This window comes from Pteropus alecto, unplaced genomic scaffold, assembly GCF_000325575.1.
Source record: "Pteropus alecto unplaced genomic scaffold, ASM32557v1 scaffold101, whole genome shotgun sequence".
In the NCBI taxonomy this organism is placed as follows: Eukaryota; Metazoa; Chordata; class Mammalia; order Chiroptera; family Pteropodidae; genus Pteropus; species Pteropus alecto.
This window is the reverse complement of record NW_006432945.1, coordinates 5,831,868-5,846,165: the sequence shown is the minus strand read 5'-3', so window position 1 is coordinate 5,846,165 and position 14,298 is coordinate 5,831,868.

The following is a 14,298-nucleotide window of genomic DNA, read 5'->3' as shown; positions in this document are numbered from 1 at the left end:
TCAGTAATGAGTACATTGTCCTGCTATATATAGGTTAACAACAAAAAAAGGATTATTTCTGATATCTCTTATTACAGGCAAAACCCCTAATTCAGATTCCTCTAGGTAGTTAAGAAGGGAGGGCAGAAATTTCTCTGGAGCCCACAGGATCTTGATTGCCTTTAGGTCAGAATAATCCACGTATCACAGAGGCATATCTTGGGATGTCTCATTCTGAGCCCCAACCTCTGGATCTAGATTGCCAGGCCCATTTGAGGAGTAAAATAACCAAGCTGATGAAAATTCTTTCTGTAGTCAAAGGAAGGCATGACTCAGTGGGTCAGAGCTATGTTTGTCTATTAAATGCTTGCTTTCCGTGTTCTCTTAAACACATGAGTAGCAGCGGTATAGAGGTTCCTCAAAAAACTAAGAATTGATCTACCATATGATCCAGCGATCCCTCTACTGGGTATTTACTCCAAAGACTTGAAAACTCATATTCAAAAAGGTATTTGCACACCGATGTTCATAGCAGCATTATTCACAGTGGCCAGGACATGGAAGCAACCGAAGTGTCCTACGATAGATGATTGGCTAAAGAAGCTGTGGTACATATATACAATGGAATATTACTGAGCCATAAGAAGAGATGAAATACTGCCATTTGCAACAACATGGATGGACCTCGAAAGAATCCTACTGAGTGAAATAAGCCAGACAGAAAAAGTTGAAAATCACATGATATCACTTATATGTGGGATATAAGCCTAAAAGCAACAAATGAGCAGGACAAACAAACAGACTCATGGACATGGACAATGGACTAGTGGTTACCAGAAGGGAAGGGGAAAATAAAAAAATAAAATGTGAAAAAAATTATGTATAATAGTTGAAAAAGAAAATGAACTGGCATTAAAAAAAAAAAAAGCACATGAGTGCTAAATTTGATTGCGTTACAGTCACCTGGAGTTGTTAGTAGTAGGTGAGAACATGTGTCCAGATCCGAGGCATGACGACCTTGAATGCATAAGCCCAGCTTTCTAGTTTCCGCTGGTCTCCAAAAAGAATGAGAAGAGTACAGCTTTCCCCCACTATTCTCCCTCAAATCGTGTTCTTTACTTTGCTAATTATTTTAGATTTGAAAAAAAAAAATTGCAAGTTGTTTTCTCTTGCATTTGCCTCCAGCTAAGCATTTTAAATGTTCTTAATGTATCTTCTTTCATTAAAAAGAATTAAAATGAAAAACTCTCCTACAGCCTTGTTCTTCACTCCTTACTTACCTCACCGTCACGTCTGTTGTCTTAGTGTACCCAGAGAATTTTGGCATTCTTGCCCCGTTTGTGTGAGCCTTTACCAGCTCTCTACATGTCATGCCAAAATGCAACTGTGTAGTATAAGCCATGTCTCTTAATAATTGGTTTGACTTTTATAGAGGAAAACCTTGCCTGTTTGTTGGTAACATACCCACTTTTCTTAAAATTCCCTTATCACTACACTCTGCAATGCTCTTGATTACACGAGAAATTCTAGTTTTTCCTGAGGTAATTTTTGTTTGTTTGTTTCTTTTGAAAAGCATGAGAAACACTATTCGATCATATTTTAAAATGAGTGAATTTTAGTGACAGTGAGAAACAAATAAGGACATGTGTGTAAAATATATGCTAATAACTTTAAATATATTTATTGTAGTTTATATAGTTCCAGGCTTGGAGCTTCCAAATCCTTGGCATTTACAGAGCAATAAGAGCAATGGGAGCATCTTTTGTTATGATACGTGGTCTCTTTTTGGGAAAATTTTCAAAGCCATAAAGGTGAAATGTGTGGCTTGTTATTCATAACAAGCCCCTTCACTACAACTGGGTTTATGTTCATGAGGTAATTTCTGCAAAGCACCTAAGGATGGGGGCTGGTTGCCAGGGGAACCAACCATGAATGGAAGATTGGAAATTTCAGTCTTACCTACTGATTTGCTGGGAGGGGAGAGGGGCTAGAGGTTGACTCAATCGCCAATGGCCAATCAGTTAATCGATCATGCCTGTGTAATGAAGCCTCCATAAAAACCTGAAAGGGGGGTGGGGACTTCTAGGTTGGAGGACCAGAACGTTTCCATGTGCCACTGTGCCAGGCCCCAAACTCCATGAGGACAGAGGCTCCTTTGTTTGGGACCTCGCCTTATGTATCTCTTCATCTGGCTGTTGATTGGTATCTTTTAATACCTGGTGAGCAGATGGGTTTTCCTGAGTTTTTTGAGCCATTCTAGCAAACTAATTGAGCCCAAGGAAGGGGTCAAGGGAACTTCCAGTTTGTAGCCATTTGGTCAGAAGCTCAGGCATCTGAAGTGGAGGGCAGTCCTGTAGGACTGAGCTCTTTTTCAGTGGAATCTAATTCTGTCTCCAGGTAGATAGTGTCAGAATTGAGCTGAATTCTCTACACCTTGCTTGTTCCAAGACTTGCTTGTTGGTGTGGGGAAGTCCACACACACGCACACACACACACACACGCACGCACACGCACACACACGCGCAGAGACACACACACACACAGAGGAATTGGGTCCAGGAACCTAATTTATTTATGTGGCAATATATTAATTTTCTACAGATGTCTGGAAGTAGTTCTGAAAATCGAAACAAAACATTATTGAATGAATGGAAGGAAAAGAAGAAGAGTCACAGCTGTCATGGATGAATTTCATTAAAATGCTTTGTTCATTGAAGATCTCTTCTGCAACTGTAGGAGCTTATTGAATGACAACAAGACTGGTGATGTGACACCCTCTGCTGACCTGTGAGAGAATGCGATGTCATTACGCTACGGTATTTACTCCTATGGGCCTTTTTTCTATCAGCCATTGTGATGACAGATGACATATTATGTTTCTTATTCCCAGATTAAAATGAAAATTGATAATTGCAGGAAAGCTTAGAAGTTGAATTGAGACTCTTGCTCATCATTCTTACCCTTTACTCTTACTTAGATTCTATGACATCAAAATGACTTGTAATTCAACCAGTTCTAGCCACGAACATGCTGTCTTAGAATTACACTATATTGCCAACTCTGGATAATCGTAAATTATTTAGGCCACTTTTATGAGACCAATTTTGCAGATATAGAAACTAAGTTTAGTAAATAAGATGGACATAATATAGTGCTAGTCTAGAGAAACTAGTTTTTCATTTGTTGGTTTTTCATTTATTGGTTAGACCTAGTTTAGTATGGCTGGTACACACTGATGTCTCCATAGGATCTAAAAGGCTTTTCTATTTTCACTGCCCAAAAGTACCAAAGGCGCACTTACTAGCCACTTTTATAGAGGAAATTCTGACCCAACAGCCCTTCTGAATAACCCTTGGCTTAGAATTTGAGTAAGCTCTGGGTTTCCTTTTAATGGACACAGGCCTGAGGTCATTTATGCGCTTTAAAATTCTTCTTCTAATTCTCTCTCTAAAGCCCCCAAAAGTTAATGATTTTCATTATGCAACACTTAAATAGTGAAGCCGGAACTGGAATTCGGTTCTAAGCTTATGCAAACATCTCGAAGATTGGAAATGAATCTTCCTAAAATTGCTATGCCACCAAGTAGAAATAATTTTCTCTAAACCCTTTGGTTAATTTCTTTGCCAACGGGAGGAATTAATGTTAAGAACTGGGGAAATTTCATTCTGTTCACAGTCCTACAAAAATGTTAACATTTTTATTGTTTACCAGTGCATATTATTTAAAAGTATATACTGTAGATCTCAAGTTACTGAGAGCATTTACTCAAAGTATTGAAAAGTATTTCATGTTATAGTCTATCTTCTTCCCCTTTGGCATATTTATATTTGTCATCGAAATAAAAAAGGTGTTAAATTCAGAATTAAAGTAATTCAGTGCTTAGAATATGACCTGGCTCATAGGAAGAGCCCATAAACATTAGCTATTATCAGAATGCTCTGGAGCAACAGTAGCTAGAATGTGATACATGGGTACCGGGGTGTCCCCCAAATCCTATCAGAAGATCACCAACACAAAATGCTTTCATAATAATACTAAGGTATTGTTTGTCTATTATTTGTTTAACAATTACTAGAAGTCATTGTATTCTTTACTATTAGTATCGATACTGATATTATAGTTATTGAATTCTTTATTACCATGCAATCTCAATTAAAAAGAAAAGTCAGTGTCACTTAGAATGATCTTTATGAGGTCATAAAAATTAATTTATGAAATCTCAACTCTAATATATGTCTTTTTCATATTCTGTGTGAGGCAAGTAGAATACATAAAACACTTCTGATACTCCCTGTGGTATGATGATGTCTTGAGAAAAATCACGTGTGTAATTGAGTTGTGAACTAAACTATACACATTTTTCATGGAATACCATTTTTCACTGAAAGACCCACTGACAAATTATGGTTCTTTAGACTTTAATATTTGGCATTCATTTTCTCAAAAAAATGAATAGAGTGAGCCTGTCACTTCGAGCAAAACAATTAACAGTGGTTGCCAAAAACATTTGAAGTTTTAAATAAAAATTAGAATTTTAGAAAACATATAGACCACTGTAAGTTTGACAACTTCCAAATATTTAAAGGCTTTTTGATGAGATTGGTAGTAATATTAACAAATGTGACATATCATTTCTATAATTAAATGTGTGAACATTTTAAAGAACTGAATAGCTCAATGAACCAATATTTTCCAAATAGGAAACATATTATGCTACAAAATCATGCATGGGTAAAAGATCTACTTGCATATAAGACAGACCAATGGATTCAAATATAAAAGAGCACAAAAAGTTTATTGATACTTGGTTTCATATTCCACATTTCAACTTACCTTTAAGAAACTACCACTTGTTAAGGTTTTGTTTGGTATCAAAGGTAATTTTTAAAAGGTTATTAAAATATTCCTCTTTTTCCAATGGCATATCTATGTGAGGATGGATTTTCTTCATATGCTTTAACTGAAACAATCTATTTAAATAGACTGACTAAAGAAACAGTACAATCTATCTTCTCTTCAGCCAGACATTAAAGAAATTTGCAAATATGTCCAATAATACTTCTCTTCTCACTAAATTCTTTTTGTTTGGAATTGTGATATTCATTATAATGTATAGTTATATTAACATATAATTAATTTACTATTCTTATTTTAAAATGAATATAGAGATAATTATTTTAAATATTCTGTTTTGATATCAAATCAATAGATATCAATAGCTATAAACCATATAATCAAAAGCTCTCTTGGGTTCTCAGTAATTTTTGAGACCATAAAGGGTTTCTGAGACCAAAATTTTTAAAACCGCTGGTATAGAATAAATGTATATTGTAGTTCCTTCATACCATACAATCTCTTCAGCTTAGGACTCTGGAAGATAAGATAAAGACTAAAATTCTGTGCATAAAATAAACTGGAATACAGTAACAATATGGTAATCAAACATGATTCTAGAAATTGACTGCTTTGAAAGAAAGAGAAAGGGACAATTTGTTATGACTAAATGTATTTCCTGATTATTGAGTAAAATGTGTTTGAGAGGTTATTTATGATTTGGTTTCAACTAGAAAGTTGTCAAGCTGCTGTTTGTTGTTCTTATCAGTCAAGGGAAGGTTATAACCTTCAAAAGTACCCAAGGTGATATTCTTACCTTTTAAGTTTGAGATATCAATAGAGAGATAATAGATCTCAGTTCAAAAAAATTGTTTTAATGCGTTTGAGACCATGCCCATTGCTGCTGGCTTCACAATGGTCATTTCTTAGATTTCCTTCTCTATAGACCAGAGTAGTTTCACTAAAGTCTTTCTTTGTTGCAGTTAGTGCCTTTATCTAGTGTGGTCTCTGACTCTTTTTTCTACTTTGTTTCTACTCTGCTGCCAAATTGTCCTGTCTCTTCTTTTCAAAGTTGTTTCACGTTGGTTCTTTTCTTCTTCAACCCCATTGTCCTCCTCTAATTCAGGTGGTCATCACCTACTAATGCTTGGATTTCTATAGCCGCTTCTTAGCCAATCTCTCTGCTTCCAGACCCATGAAAAGTCTGACTAAAACAGTGATTTGATCTTCCACGTCTGAGCATAAAACCCTCCAGAGGCTCCCCATTACCTATAAAATAAAGTTCCTCAGCCCGGCATTCAGGAACATTCAATGCTATTACTTGTCTCCAGACTATGTATTCAGAACATCTTTCTCTACAGTTCATCATGAGCCCTTTACTTCAGGTAAGGAAGCTTTCCCACTGTCCTGCATAAGACGTGCCTTTTATTGAAACGGCACTTTACTTTTGTTAGCCTACACCCAGGAATGTCCCCTCCCTCTTCTCGTTTCAGGTTTCCATTCTCACTCCTTGTCAAAAGTTCGAGTCCCAACTTTTCTTTGAAACATACTTTTCCCTTTCATTTAGTATTGAGTGATAAAAATATCAAATTATAATTAGAGTGCTTTTCTTTTGCCTCAGATCCTAAAGCTAGTTAATGTGGGTGACTTGGACAAAGAATAATGTACTTTTTTTTTTTTTAAGAGGTAATGTGATAAGCAGTAGGCTTTGGAGTTAGAAGACTGATTTCAAACTCTAGTTACGGTTAAAGGAATTTGGACAAATCATTTCAACTTCTCATATTTGGTTTTCTCATGGGTAAAATAGAAATGATTATAACATCCATCTCACAGGATCATTGTAAGACCAAATAAGAAAATATCTCTTGAAATAATACAGTTCCACAAGAATGTTTATTATTGTTGTTGTTTCTTTTGCTTTTGTTTCATGTGTGTATATATTTTTATACTCCCAATTAGGGGATAAGCTATTAGAAGGGAGGCTTTGAGTCATTCTTTACTTTTGAATTCCCCCTTGGTAACTAGTATTAATAAAGAATTGAATAAGATTTATGAAGTGTATAAATAAATTTTTATGAAAAGAGAAATTAGGAGGGCTATGGTAACCCACAAGTAAATATTTATCTTGTTAAGAAAAAAACATACAAGGTAGGAGGTTAGCAATATGAAGATTAATGCTGCTTTTATTGAGAGACTGTCTATAGAAATGAAAATAGTCTTACTACTCAAATCTTTTGAACCACAGAAATTTAAAATTCCAAGATAAATAATTTGTGACTCATCATGGAAGAATGAGGTCAAAATTCTGCAGGGAAAGAATGAACCAAAAAAGAGGAGGCTTAAGTAGGAATCAACATGAAAAATTGAACTATAATAAAAAGTAAGTTCAGCTAAATTCTGGGAAAGTAGTTTACCTCTTACATAAAATAACTTACTACAGAAATTAAGCTGAAGTCATCTGTACACTTAAGCTTCTAATGTTTAATCAACTGAAGGATTGGCAGCTTATATGGATTATGGTTCTATAAGGAAACCAGTATAAGATTAATAAATTTTAGTGCTTTCAGAATTAAATTTCTAATAGCAAAGAACTGTCTTGAGTTATTACATACTATAACTAAAGTTAAATTCTGATCCCATGAGAATGTTTGAGGTTCTGAATAGCCTGGTAAGGAAAGAGTCCAGCACCATACATGTGTATATATGTGGGAAGAGAAAAATAGAGCAAATGAGCCTCATAACCAGAGGGATCAAATGAATGTGAGGAAACCAGAGGGTGCATGAAAAGACTGATGTCCTACATGTCTCCTTTTTTACTGCCTTTCTCCAACCTTTATACCTGGATCTACTTGGTCCCTATGTGTAGTGCTCGTTTCTGCTTCAGACTCTGGAAGCAAATCAAGAAAAACATAATGAGCTCTATGTCAATAATTTGCTGTCTCAGACTCAAGTAAAACATGTTAATCATGTCTCTCTGACTGAGTCTTACCTAGTTCTCATCTTCTTCCTCATATGACCAAAGTGAGTCCCTCTTCTGTGTTTTTGTGCTTTGTTCCTAAGCCCTGGCTGATCCAGCATCCTGCTCAGTAACATATTACTTTTTACTGCTTCTCTTAGTCACAAACATGAAACTGATTCTTCTAAGTTTGGGGCCCTTTTTGCCTTGCAACACAACATAGGAAAATAAATTACAAGATTATAAACCACATACATTAAAAAGGCACATAAAATGTTACAAATTTATTTATTTTTTCCCATCGAGGAAAGAATAGACTTTCTGTAATAACAAGAGAAAGGAAGTTAAGAAGAATGACGGACCCTTTTCATATTTTGGCACTGAAGCACAGAGCCCACAGCACAGCCACCTGCACCCAACCCATGGAGCAAGCGCAGTCAAACTTTGTGACACCTCCATGGAAGCCACTGCTCTCAGGATCAAGTTCAAAGCTGTTCGTATAGAGGAAGATGTGAGCCGTGCTCCACCATGCCTTTGGATAGTCAATTAATTTATTTTGGTCTTCGATTAAGTTTTCTTAAGCACTTGCTATATGCCACGCTATGTGCTAACTATTGGGGATTCATAGATGAATGAGACTGGGTTTTTGCCCCCAAGGAACTCACTGTCTTAGTGGCTGAGGAGAGAAGAAGGAATTGTGGTATTACATTAAAAAAATGATTGAGGCGAAGAAATTTGGCATTTGGTGAAATTCAGCTGCTCTGAACAGTCACAACAACAAAACTGGGCAATGTCAGTAACAACTGGAATATATTATTTGAGAGTCTACTTTTTATCTCCTGAAGAGAAACCATAAAGCTGTAATAAAAGATAAATATAAGGAAAGAATGAGATATATAATAATTAGTTTAAAACACTTGTAGTGTAGTAAGGGGAAATAAATACATATGTTCAGTGCTATAAAAAATTAAAATCAGCACTACAAATTGCAATATGATATAGCTTGGTTAAACTATTGGAAGACATGATTGCAGGGGACTCTCATTGGAAAGTGATTGAAAAAGACTTTGAGAGTAGTTTAACAAGAACCTGCAGGTGATAAATTCTTATCCACTAGCTAAATTTAGGTAATGACTTATGTTAAGGTACAAGGATAGACATTAGTAAGTGTGATTGAAAGATGACAACTAAATGCAGTTAGCTTAAGCAGAGGGGTCCAATTGCTAATTAATAAAATATGAGTTAAAGGTTGAACTAGGAAATATAATGGGTGACCTTGAATAACAGGCTCATGTGGAGCTAGGGATTTGTGTGTAAACAATGGGGCAGATGATAAGAGTCTAGAACTCAGTCATGGATAAACTGGGCAAACTTACAATTCAGTACCTTTTGCTATATAAGTAAGGAACTAGAAGTTGACATGGAACTGAGGCAGTGTTTTATGGTATAGGTCTTTATAATAATAATCGCAATAATTGTTATGGTAATTTACTCATGTACCTGTGACAGCCTAATGTTTCCTGTCTTTGCCTTCATAACTTTTACTTGTCTTTGCCTATTGGTTGAAACCAGGTGTCCCATCCTCCTTGACCCAACTCCCTGGTCTTGGTAGAGTTTAGGCATCCTTACTAAAGGATCCCCTAGTATAATGTACTAATATCCTCACATAGTCAACTTGATTATATTTGTATTTTTATGTTTGCTACTATGGGAGGTTTTTCAGGGTAAAGAACTGTGTCTTATTTTTCTTTGTATCCCAAGTAACTAATATAGTGTCTGGCACAGGGAAGTACTCAGTACATGATTTTCGATTGAGTAAATGATTGAAAGAATGAGTAGATGATAGCTCACTCAAATCCTTTGTGGAATTAGGCAGGACAAATATAGAAGATAATAGTAGAGTATGTCTAAAACATGCCAGGTGCTTTACTTGCATTATGTCTGTTAATTCTCACAGCAATTCAATGTAGAGAGTGAAATCATCTATTCTTCAGAGATGAATGAACTGCAGTTCAGCATCAATAAAGAGCAGCAGGATCACTCACCCAGTGATGGGCAAGGCTGGGAAACAATGCTGGATTCTTCCCACTATAGCACATATCTTATCCAGGTTGCCCAGGATCACAGCATAGATGGTGTTGAATTCACAGGTATGTGTGCAAGGAGGAAAATTTCCTGCCAGGGAGCAGACAGGTCCTGATTGTTTAGAGCCTTTTGTTTTTTTTTTTTCTTTTTATTAAGTAAATGAGGACCCTTTGAAGTTTTCGAGTGATAAGTTAAATATAATATGCTATGATGGAAATGAACTTTGACATAATTATTCTCACTGGTTTCTCTATACAGGCTGAATTACAAAGAGAACAGTTAGGAGTCTTCCCATTGTGGAGTCATAAAAAAATTAGATTGCTGGGCTTAGAACTAGAAAAGAAAAAAAATCAGTTATGAGACGTTGAGTAGGAAAAATATGACAGAACTTAAAAATCTCATTAGATGTGAGATGACAAGAAGAGAGTTCGTTCAAATACAACTCTAGGATTTTGAGAGCATTAGGGCATTGAGGTGGCACCTAATTTGAGGAATGTTCTAAATACTGCTTAAAATTCATTACATTTTTTTAGATATCCTAATGGTCACTAAAACATCATGAAATGGATGAATGCAAATCGGTGCACAATTCATATTTCAGTTTCTCATCTTAGGTGATTTTGAGGGTCATCGTCCTATCTAAATTTAGACGATTCTTATAAACTAGTTGTTTCCTTCCTTTACATGCCCCTGCCTTTCCTTCCTTCTTTCTATTACAAAAGAATAGTCCTGAAAGTCATCATTATCTGATGGAACAAACATGTTTAGAAACAAGTATATAATTAGAAATCTTTCCCAAGTTGTATACACACGAAGCGCCTTTTTTGGTTTGCAAGACTTGGAAATGTTTGTGACGTGGCTTTGGCATGCACTGTTTCACACAACCACCTGCTTTTCTTCCTTTCTTTTTTAAGATTGCTTGGGATGAGGCTGTTTCTACTGCAGTGTCCTCCACAGTAATCATTTGATAAAACTCCTCTGTTTACCTTACTGCCGATCGATTCAGTGTAGCACACCCCTAGAAATAGCTAAGAAACCCTGCCGTCACCCATCGTCTAGTCAAGATATGTTGCAATCTTTAAAGTTCATTCTAGGATCTAAATATGGAAATAGCAGCACAGTAGTTTGTATTCATTATGCCCTAAAATGCATTATGCCTTATCTTAAAAAGAAATTCAATCAGAATTTGGGAAGTATAATTTTGTAACACAAAGGAACAACATCACAGGAAAACACATTATCTTATTTTAAATACAGAGTAGTAAGGCCTTGGACTGTGGGATACCAATTCGTCACGTTGTATCTTGAGTTAATGAAGAAGAGTTGCTGAAACCAACAGCAAGAATAAAAAAAAAAAAAAGTAACAAGAGAAAAGGGCTTAAAAGTCTAACCAGAGGGAATTTATTCATTTGAAAATATTTATTGAATACTAATTATTAATGTATGCAGGCATCGTGTTGGACATTACTCGTACAGCAGAACACAAAATAGATAGTCCATGTCCTCTCAGAGCTTACGATCTGGAGCTAAAGGGAATGTGGGTGTTGCATAAATGATTAGAAATTTTAAAAATGGAAAATTGCAGATGAAATGGAAAGAAAAGGAGAAAAGCCTGACTTTGGGCAGAGGACGTGGGGTGTTAGTCTGATAAGATCTTTTAGGAGAAAGTAATCTGTAGGTTGAACTTGAAGGTTAAGTAGATGTTAAGGAGGTGTTGGGAAGGGAATGAGGCATGTGTGAAGGTAACTGGAATCGAAAGTCCATTAGCTTTGGGATAAGAGAAACAAATACGATTTAACTTGAATTGAGATGTTTTGAGACCATGCCGAAGAGAATGGGTCGCATCCAAAGGAAGAGAGAAGTGACAAAAGAAGACTTGTATACTGAAGGGATCCTGATCATGTTGGCGGATGTTGGAGAGGAAAGGAGAGAAACGTGTATGTGTATCTCTATATGTATCTCATGGAAATGATGTCGACTTACTCTAAACCTGGATGGTGAGGAAACGCTATTTGATGGATTCTGTTAACTGAAGAAAGAGCAAGGGGAAGTTTAGGATAATGATTTATCACGTTATCATGCAGCCTGCTGAAGACTTCCTTCTTGATGACAGTACTCGCTGTGAGATTGCAGACATTCGTACTGCTGGAAGGGTTTAAGCGAGCAAGGCTTCCTAGCCTTTCTGAAAAGGGTTCTAACTCACAGTTCCTAGACTTTTGGATATCAGTGATCAGGAAATTGCACCCCTTAAAAAACAGTAACCTAAATAAAAATTTTAAATGCCCTTTTAACACCATTACTTAAGAAAGATATAATCTCACAATAAATAGTAACCCTTCTAATTTCTTTGAAAAGACAGTTAAGAACATTTTTGTGCATGCGACTTTCTTCATTTTTCTTGTTTGTCCACAAAGCTATAACATCTCGTAACATTTGCAATGGCCCACAGACTAAATTTTATAAACCTCAGCTCTACCTATCACAGAGACAGGATGAAAACTGCTCCTGCCTTTACCTGTGAACCAAATACATCCAAGGTCGTTTAAGAGTTGAAATACAACATAATTTCACAGCTGTGCCTTGTAGGGTAGACTGGAAAGAGGCTTAACCTCTCTTGCTGAAAAAGCAGCATTAGTTGCTTATTCATTGGAGGACAGCAAATGTTTCTGAGACTATTCTTTTGCTTGACGGCTACTAAATTTGTAAATATACCCCTAGAAGAAATAACACAGTTCTCATGAATCATCATGCTTTCACATAAGGATGTTCCTCACAATAGGAACAGAAACTGAAAACCTCCTATTTTAAGACTTCTCTGATTTGTGGTATTTTTCTATAAAAAAATAAAATAGCTGCATATATATTAATTCAGATGGAAAATATTTAGAAAAGATCCAGTAAGCATCTTTGAAAATGTTTGTTTCATATAGTAGAAATTACGTGTTTATTTTTAAAAAGAAGAGGGTGAAGAAAAGTAATAAATGATGAGACAATTTTGATGAGTAATGACTTTTTTCACTTTATTCTTAATTATAATATGTTATCTGATGGAAGAGAGCATTGGTAACAGGAAAATGTAATTTCCATCTCTATGTAAAGTAGACTTGTGAGTTAGTCTTACCCTGCAGAGGAGTTAACACTAGCATGCCTTCCACTAACATAGCAAGAAGAGTTTTTCCAAAATAAACCAATGGGACTACATCTGACTAAAAAACATGCGCAGAAAAAGAAATAATCAACAAAATGAAAAGACAACGTATGGAATGGGAAAAATATTTGCAAATCATATATGGGATAAGGAGTTAATATTCAAAATATATAAAAAACTCAAGAGCAAAATAATAACAACAACAACAACAACAACAATAATAATAATAGTCCAATTAAAAATAGGCCCAGGACCTGAGTAGACATTTTTCCAAACAAGATATACAAGTAGCCAACAGGTACATGAAAAGCTCCTCAGCATCGCCAGTTATTAGGGAAATGCAAATCAAAACCACAATGAGATGTCGCCTCACACCTGTTAGAATGGCTGTCATCAAAAAGACGAGAGATAACAAATGCTGGCGAGAATATGGAGGACAGGGAACTCTGGCGTACTGTTGGTGGGATTGTAAGTTGGTGCAGCCACTATGGAAAACAATGTGGAGGATTCTGAAAGAATTAAAAATAGAACCACCATATGATCTAGCAATTTCACTTTTGAGAATTTATCTGAAGAAAATAAAAACTCTATGTCGAAGAGATAGCTACACCCTTGTGTTCATAGTAGCATTACTTACACTAGTCAAAACATGGAAACAACCTAAGTGTTCATCAAAAAAAAAAAAAAAAAGCCATGGGCTTTGAAATAAAGAGTACTTGTGTTTGAATCTCTGCTCTAATACTTGGTTACTGACTTTGGGCAATTTAATCAATACGTACCATAGTGCCATACTGCTGTTGAAAATTAAACGAAAATGTGTTTTCTGGACCCTCAATAAGTGGTTGCTATTCTCTCATGTTCTGTCTTTCGTTCTGGTGTCCACTCCTCCCTTTCAACCTACATCCCTTTGGATGTTTAGGATGTTCTCCATTCACCTGCCTGATCCAGACTGTTTTCCACAAGGAAGCAGACAATCGTTAACTTTCCCATTAATTCTCACCTTAAAACTTGCCTCTTCAGTTAAGTGTGGATTTGAGCTAATATTTAATTACCAAATTTTTATCAAAGATTCATTTACAATAGTGAACAAATTGGAAACAGCATAATATCTCAAAATAAATTATCCTTTAATAAATTCTAGTATATTCACACATTGTACTGTTATACGACTGTTAAAAATATCTTATTGGCTTGGAAAAATATTTCCAACATGCTTTGAATAGGGAAAAATAGAGATTACAAAACAGTGTTCACGACAGTGATATTAACAATTATATGTACATGCATAGAATAAAAA